Source organism: Apium graveolens, chromosome 1, assembly GCF_009905375.1.
Source record: "Apium graveolens cultivar Ventura chromosome 1, ASM990537v1, whole genome shotgun sequence".
Classification (NCBI taxonomy): Eukaryota; Viridiplantae; Streptophyta; class Magnoliopsida; order Apiales; family Apiaceae; genus Apium; species Apium graveolens.
This window is the reverse complement of record NC_133647.1, coordinates 144052373-144061639: the sequence shown is the minus strand read 5'-3', so window position 1 is coordinate 144061639 and position 9267 is coordinate 144052373. Positions and strand designations below refer to the sequence as shown.

Sequence of the window (9267 nt, the reverse complement as noted above, 5' to 3'; positions counted from 1 at the left end):
GCATCAGATTGATGCTAGCTCCCAAATCACATAAGCATCTGTCAAAAGATACTTTTCCGATAGTGCATGGAATAGTGAAGCTTCCTGGATCTTTAAGCTTCGGAGGTAACTTCTGTTGCAACACAGCATTGCATTCCTCCGTGAGAGCGACAGTCTCTAAATCATCTAGCTTCACTTTCTGAGAGAGTATATCTTTCATAAACTTTGCGTAGCTAGGCATCTGCTCAAGAGCCTCAGCAAAAGGTATATTGATATGAAGTTTCTTGAACATCTCCAGAATCTTCTCAAATTGCTTATCCAACCTTTTCTTCTATAGCCGCTTAGGAAAAGGTGGTGGAGGATAGATTTGTTTCTCCCCTATATTACCCTCAGGAAAAGTGTGCTCAATAGTAGTCTTCCTTGGTTCCACTTCTGCTTCCAGCTGCTCTACTTCTTCTTCAGCCCCAGCTTCTTCATTAGAAACTTGAGTTTTTTCGGGATTCGCAACCTTTCCAGACCTCAAAGTGATTTCTTTTACCTGCTCCTTAGCTTCCCTCTTTCCTGGAACTTCAGTATCACTAGGTAATGTACGAGGTTGACGATTTAGCAAGGCATTGGTAATTTGTCCAATTTGATTTTCCAAGGTCTTGATAGAAATAACTTGACTCTTGCACATAAGCTTCAACTCCTCTAATTCAGATTTTTCATTAGCTTGTTGCAGTTGAAGTTGCTGCCTTGATGCATATTGCGGTTGCTGAAAATAGGGGGGTTGTATTGCTTGGCTGGGTACTGCTGATAAGGCTGTTGAACCGTATTCTGAGCGTCACTCCAGCTGAAATTAGGATGATTGCGGTTGTTGGGATGATAAGTGGCTGGTACAGGTTGCTGCGATCGCTGAAACTTGCTCACGAACTGAGCTGATTCACTAGAAATAGCACACTGATCAGTCTCATGGGTACCAGCACAAAGCTCACAGACACTAGTGATTTGATTAACTCCATAATTGGCCAAAGTGTCCACCTTTATCGTCAAAGCCTTAAGTTAGACAGCTATACCAGTTGCTGCATTCAACTCCAGAATTCCTGCTACTTTTCCCCGAGTCAGTCTCTGGGAAGGATTCTGGTATTCATTAGCAGTCATCAGTTCAATCAATTCATAAGCTTCATTGTAGCTCTTAGCCCACAAGGCTCCTCCCGATGCTGCATCGAGCATGGGTCTAGTAGTAGCACCCAATCCATTATGGAAACACTTTATAATCATCCAATCAGGCGCCATGGTGTGGGCACTTCCTTAGCATCTCCTTATATCGATCCCAAGCCTCACACAGAGATTCACCAGTTTGCTGAGCAAACTGAGTAAGAGCATTCCTGATTGCAGCAGTCTTCTCCATAGGGAAGAATTTAGTGAGAAACTTTTGAGCAAGATCCTCCCATGTGGTGAGACCCTGGTGGTAGCGAATGTAACCAGCACTTTGCTTTATCCCTCAGAGAAAATGGGAAGAGTCGCAGCTTGATAGCATCTTCAGTCACACCATTGAACTTGAAAGTGTCGCAATACTCAATGAAATCCCTGATGTGCATGTTGGGGTCTTTAGTAGGAGAACCCCCAAACTGAACTGAGTTCTGTATCATCTGAATCGTGCTTGACTTGATCTCAAAAGCATTAGCCGAAATGGATGGTCTGATGATGCTTGACTGGATATCATTGATCTTAGGCTGAGAATAGTCCATCAAATCTTTATGAACTTCTACTTGATCTCTCATCACTACTAAATCTGGTTCCTCGATTTTCTCTTCTTCTTATACCTTCTCTTCGTCCTCAAAAACTTCCCTTCGAACCACTACAACTTCTTCCTCGACTTTATCTAGAGTTCTCTTAAGAGACCGTGAATACGTATGCATACACGCTCGCTAGAGTACCTGGAATAAGACAAGGAAACAGATAAGTAACAATGTCCGAGTCAATGAACTTTAACGACCACTGATGATAAACACATAAACTAAAAAGTTAACACCGAGTCCCCAACAGCAGGGCCAAAAACATGTTAGTCGCTAAACACGCGCTAAAATTCACGTAAGTATATGCATTCGTAAGTATTATAAGATATAAATCAGATTCATTCCCACCGAGACTGGTTTAGGTTAACTTTATAATTTATGCACTTATGCAACAATGATATGGCTATTATTCAATGCTAAGAGGATTAAAAGAATGAGATTGTTTTATAACTAAGATTTAAACTAACAATTATAACTAAGAGAATAAGAATGGTTGAATTAAGATATATGACAATATGGGATTCTAACTTCATTAAATACTTCATTCAATAGTCTTTTTGTTCTTAACCTTAGCATGTAATGGAGATGACACTAATCAGATAACACGAAATTGAAAAACGCCAACTTTCATTGCACGAATACCATACTACCAGACATCCATAAAATAGATAGAAGCTGAATAGACACCAATTGTATTGAGACCCTGTATATCTATAGAATTTTGACAACATAACGGTTTAATGCACAAGTTATCTATCATGATTACATAGGAAAAGTAAAATGGTTAAAATTACCTACAAATCATGCATAACAAATACACATGAACCTATGCTAGCATGGCAAGTTCTAAACCCTTAAATTCACTTTCGCTTCATTAAGAATTAACAAGCTATCTTATAAGTTCGCGATGCTCATAAGACGAATAAGCACAACCAATACTAGGTTATCATACAATCACCACACACTAAGGCATCGAAATAAATCAACTAAAGAAATCCATAAATAAATCCTCTAGAATCCCACGATAACGATTAGCCCATAATCGAACTCATTATCAACGTGTGTTCCGATGAAAGCAAGGTACAATAAATGTAGTCTTTATAAATGAATAATAAACAAAGTATAGCACAATAGCATAGGTTCAAGAATAAGAAAATTAGTATCCAACGTTACAACTTAAACAAAGAATCACAAGTAAAAATTAGGTCTTCTTTGCCTTGGTTGAATTATGCTAAAACGGCCTTCTTTTCTCTTTTTCCTTGCTCTCCGATGTGTCTCGCTTGAAAAACAAACTTAATTATATATATAGCAGCCCCATGCAAAGTACAAGTCTTCTGGATCAAAAGACCATTAGAATCAGGATTCCTTGAATTCGACCTAGCGCGGCCGCGCGCTTGACCAGCGCGAGCGCGCTGAGTTTCTAGACTTTAGGCGCGGCCTCGCACTATCACAGCGATGGTGCGCTGACTCCCTGTATCAACTTCTGATTTCTTCATTTTCTTGCTAAATTGAGCCGACTTTCCAAGAGCTTTTATTCCAACACCAAATTAGCAACAAATTAATGCTAATTCACCTGATTACCTAGATAATGCCAGAAAATGAAAAAAACACTAGAAAACACATTAAAGTACCAATAACTTGAGTATAATTACACCAATTCAAAGCTTTACGGAGCGTAATAAAGTGTCATAAATGTCACTCGATACCATCTCCATAAGAAACGCTTGGGTCAACCTTCTCCTCAAATTCTGATAGCAGGGATTTATAACCAGTCATATGTCCTGAGCATCCACTGTCCAAGAGTAGAGCATTCCTCATGTCACCCTGCAATTAGTAATTTGAATTAGTTAGTGTTTTTAAGGACCCAGACTTGCTTGGATCCTTTGGCCTTTTTAAGTTTATTAACATATGCAGCAGAAGACTTCATATCAGAGTTTATGTTAACAGTCTTAATATCAGTATTTATACATGCAGAAACAGATTTGCTTTAACTAAAGAGGGTTTCAGTTTATAAAAATCATAATACAAACTGTGATACTCTTACATGTAAAAATAGAATGCCAAACACTTCCACAATGAAAACAAGGATTCTGTGGTTTATATCTAGCTGTTCTATTCCTAAACTCTGATTTAGAAGGAACAACTTTTATCTCTTTATTCTTCCTGCAAGAATTAGCAAGATGATTAGTGTTACCACAGTTTGAACAGGTCTTTCTAGGTGCATTAGGTGGGGTTTTATAGTTTCCATTCTTATTAACACCTACCTTGCCATTCCTATTTTTCCTAGACCTTTTCTTCTTGTGTTTCATGTGTAAATCCTTCATCTTTTGCTTAAGTTGTTTCTGAGTCATTGAACCAATATTTATTGAGTTGGTGTGAACTTATTCACTCTTTTCAGCAATTAAGTTTGATCTAGGTGTTGAGGTAGTACCTTCCTCATGAATAGATTTAACATTATTAGCACTTGGATTAGACTCGATGGTCTTTACTTGAACCTTATTCAATTTGAACTTACTATCAGTTTTTATTAGTTCGGTTTTCTCAGTTTCTTCTCAACTTTTCTTATCAGAATTAGATCTAGCTGAATATCCTAATCCTGATCCCCAACAATCCTTTTCTAAGATCTCTTGAGTTGCCTTTCCTGAGTTAGTGCAAAGTTTAATGAATTTTCTCTCTTTAGCTAACTCCTTTTCTAGATAAGCATGTTTTTCTAACAATTTTTCTTTAACATAAACACCATTATCTCTTTCTTTTTGAAATCTTAGCATGGAAAGCAACTCAGTTTCTAGGTAATCATTCCTTTTCTTAAGAACGGAGTTTTCACTCTTGATCCTATTATTTTCTAAGGTTTGATCCCTAAAACTAACATGCATAGTCTTAAGAAATAATCTTAATTTAAAGATATCATCAGTATCAAATATAAGAGTAGACTGAGGTACCTTTAATTCAGCAGTGTTGGTCTCAGCATTAGCATTTGCCATTAGAGCATAATTGATCCCATCATCTTTGTCTGATGAATCATCCCAGTTTCTCTTCTTTGAGATCAAAGCTTGTTTCTTCTCAGCTCTGGATTTTCTGCAGTAAGCTGCAAAGTGTCCAAGTCCATCACAGTTGTAACATCTCTCCTTTGATTTTTCAGGTTTTCCAGATTTAGTTTCCTTCCAATCATTATCTCTTATGTTGTTCCTCTTATCATAGTTTGAGGAACTGGAGCCTTTTCTGGAAAATCTTCTCCCTTTTTTGAAGTTTTTGTAGACCATCTTCTTGAAACTTTTAACCAGTAGGGCAGCCATTTGATCCATATCTTTATTGTTGCTATGATCATTATCAGTATCTGATTCAGTATCAGGATTTGAGTCATCATCAGAATTTGATAATTCGGTATCTGACTTAGCGATCATGGATTTCCCTTTGGAGTAGCTTTTCCTCCTAGCTTTATCCTTTGGCTTATCTTCAACTTTGAGTACAACTGGTCTAGATTTTGATCATTTCCTCTTGCTCCTTTGCTCCATCTCTAGTTCATGAGTTTTCAGAACTCCATAGATCTCATCTAGAGGTGTGATGTTGAGTTGATAGTCATCCCTGATCGATGTGACTTTAAAGTCCCACTTTTCAGGAAGAGCAAGTAGGAACTTCAAGTTTGAGTCTTCCAAATCATATTCTTTATTGACAAGGGATAAGTCATTCAGGAACTTCTGAAATTTTCATAGATCTCATTTAGGGATTCATTATCCCTTGAGTCAAAGTGCTCATATTCTTGAGTAAGAACTGTCTTCATGTTCTTCTTGATAGCAGTTGTACCTTGACACTTTACTTCTAAAGCATCCCATATCTATTTTGTTGTTTTAATCCAATGACTCTATTAGACATAATAATATCAAGACTGCTGTGCAGGATATGTCTAACCTTAGCATCCTTCATGATTGACGAGATATCTTCAGGAGTGTAGTCCTTCCTATCTTTGTCTATCATCTTCTCTGGTTCTCCTGCAACCAAATCAGCTACCTTCATTGGTTTATGTGGACTAACATAGATCCTGCTTAAGTATTCAGGATCTGTGGCTTCCAAACACATGGCCATCCTGAATTTCTAGATTGGATATTCATGCACTTTAAGGATGGGCACCTTAATTGCTTCACACCTACTCATGTTGTTGCTTATCTATGATGTGGCTGGGGGTTGTGGCTTCGGATCTAGATTCTGTGTTTCTTCTTCTCCTTTGTCTGACATGGTTGATCAATCATCAGATCTTAAACTGTTTGTATGTTAACAGCAAGCTCTGATACCAATTGTTAGGCCCTTAATCAACTGTAGAGGGGTGAATACAGTTAATACGATCAACTAGACAAAGCTTCAACAGAATCAAATAGTTTTTATATAAATCTTATAAAAACTTATTACACAAGTACTCTCTCGAAAGGATGAACAAATATCCTTGAGAGCTGTTAGGTTATGCGAAAGATATAACAATATCGTAATGCATATAGCATGAACCTAAACTATGCTTTTATAGAGCACAACTACCATTGTATAAGGAATCATATTCTATTAACAATAAGGAAACCTATACAATTGCTTCTGAGATAAAGTCCTCCACCACCTTGAAATTTATGTTTCCTTTTCCTCTTCAAAGATCAACTTATGTGATAAATACCGATCTCATCATCCTTTGACATCATCATTCGTCGAATACCAACATTCGTTGATGTCATCATCATCCGTTGATGCTTATACTCATCATTCGTTGATGCTTGTAATCATCATCCATTGATGCTTCTGATAGTTTCTGTTTGATATCATCAATTGCTCCTAACAAATTCTTGTAGTCTTCCTCCATTTGCCTTAGCTGTTCTAGATCAACTCCATGATTTTCTCTTTCAAAGATTCTTTTACTCACCTCAGAGTCAAAAGTTTTAATCTTTGGATCCTTGTAAAAGAGAGTTGTCTTTCTTCCTTTTACTTTCAAAATTTGAAGATGTTCACTTGCTTCAGCACCAGCTTCTATCTCCAGAATACCTTTGTCTTCATCAGCAATTATGACTTGTAAAGATTGTTATATTGTTGTTGTCACAGTCAATTCTTTAACTCTTCTTTCATTTCTCTTACTCTCTCCACCTTGTCTAGATTTAGGTCTAGTGATTGCTTTTGATGAACCGCTAACTCCAACAAGCTCTTCATCTCTTCTCCTTATTATCCTTATGTCCCCCTTATTACCTCCATCAGGATTTTCATCATCAGTATTTGTCAATGTCAGCTGCCTGCATTTAGATTTAACAATGTTCTCCCCCTTTTTGGCATTATCACCAAGCAGTAGAGAAAGAATCAGCTCCATTGAATTATGTGCCTCTGTAAGTTGATCAGACACACTACACCATAGATGGCTTATAGAAATATTGAGAAAACATTACCTTATGTGCTAGTTATGTTGCAATAGTGTCTATGGCAACAAATAGGCTAAAATTGGGTGTTGCATCTGAGTGCCTTGCAATTGCTTGATTTAGCAACGAATATAGCACCTTATAGTAACATAAATATTTTATTGCAATAGAGCCATGTAGCCACAAATTGTCGTCTACAACAACGCCTAAATAGCATTGTATTACCTTAAATTCGTATCATTTTAGTGACTTTAAGGCAACAATATTTGACCAATGGCAATGATTTAATCAAGATATTGCAATGATTTTGTCCCTATTGTAATGATTTTGTAACTTTTTAGCAACATTATTTAATGAAATAGAAACATTTAAAAGAAAAGATACTTGCTGTAAATTTAACTAGCCAGGCATAAAAGCCACACATTCAATTCTCAAACCACAATCCAAATATTAAATTCCAACAATCTAAAAGTGGTACCATGACGGTAACAATACATTCTTACAAAAGCGTTTAAAATCTAAGTCGCGTGCATAAATTAGCCATTAAAGTTATGGCATAATTTACACAAAAGACTTAGTCTAGATGAAGATAATTAAAATTACTAAGTTAAAAGAAGGAAAAATGGAATAAGACTTTCGTGGTGCTTGAACAGTTGACTCTGAAGTCGCCGGTATCCTAGCACTAGCAGCCTCCCACTCATTTCATTCTTCTTTCATTGTCTCTGGATTAAGAAGGTCTCCATGGTTCCAACGAACATGTGATTCAAATTCATCTATTTTATGGAAAAATGGAAACATTGGGGATCATCTTCTATCAAAATCCCTTCGCCCTTTTAATTATCTGGTTCTTCTGAATATATTCTTCCTAAAAGTTTCCTAAAATACAAAAGAACCATAAATCAAGTCAGTATTTTCCTCTAAAATTATATAAAAAATAGAGAAGTGATTCAACAGAAGAAGCATTTATTGTGACGACTGAGAATTTTGTGACGTAATTAAGTCAATAAGTATGCTTTATGTGATGTGATTATAAATATGTGATTAAGTGTTGATTAATTGTCTTTACTGTATATTAGAATCTAGGAGCGTAAGTAAAAGCGTTCCAATTTAAAGAGTCAGCTTAGGAGTTAAGCTGTGTTGTCGGGCCGTCAGGTAGAACGAAACTCGTACAAATAAGGATTTAAAGTATATGAAATGTGAACTATGTGAAATGAATTGTTTAAGTAAAGTATTGCGTCCTAGGGACGTGTCGGTCAATAATGAGAAGCGTAATCGAAACGCTGAGCGTCGGGCCGTCAGGCTGAACGTGACCCGGTACGCATAGAAAAGAATAAAGATTAAAGAAGGACAAATTTTCTGATCAGACATGAGTTGTGATGTGTTCGTATGTGTGTGATTGCTTGTCTGTGTGCATGACTACGTGATCTGTTGACATTTTTATGAATTTAAGGGAATTATTTGATTTAAACAACGTTTATTTAACCTTCGCGCATTTTTATAAATTTATCTAAGTAAGATAAAAGCATGGGATTTGTTCTGTTATCGTCATAATAGTCCTAGAGACTTTCTAACAATGATGGGCGGATTTAATTCATGATCGTTGCATTTTAAATTGATTTTTATGTGATAAAATGCTATTATTAGCACGAACTTGCGAAAATCATATAAAATCAACCGTTTGCTCAAAAGTTTATTATGAGTAATGGTTGGAAAGATAATTTTGAGATCTACATCTTAAAATCATCATTCGCAATAATTTTCGACTTTCCGAGAGGGATATATTCAATATTCGATTTCTATCTTATTTAAGTAAAAAGAAAGGATTAATCAAACATGAAAAGGGGATTAGTTAATTACTAAAATACCCCTGCCCTCTAAACATATATATAAACTCATTTCTTCCTCCTCTTCTTTTCCACCCGGCCACTTTCTCTGATTCTCTCATTCTCTCATTTTTCTCTCATCTCTCACTCCCTCTCTCTCTCTCTCTCTCTCTCTCTCTCTCTTTTCCTCTCAGTATATCTCTCTTCTTCACTTGATTTTTATGGATTCTTCCATAGAATTTCATTCTTGTTCCATATATGAGCTTTGATCCAATTGCATGTATAGTTTGATACTTGCATGCGGATGTG

General features: G+C 36.4%; 1 non-coding gene across 1 annotated transcript; it reads left to right on the top strand.

Annotated features, from left to right (window-relative positions):
• The first annotated feature begins 1247 nt into the window (after window positions 1-1247).
• LOC141683849 (small nucleolar RNA R71) lies at window positions 1248-1354 on the top strand. Its single transcript, XR_012560465.1, has one exon. It is a non-coding gene; the product is annotated as a small nucleolar RNA R71 (small nucleolar RNA).
• Window positions 1355-9267: the final 7913 nt, after the last annotated feature.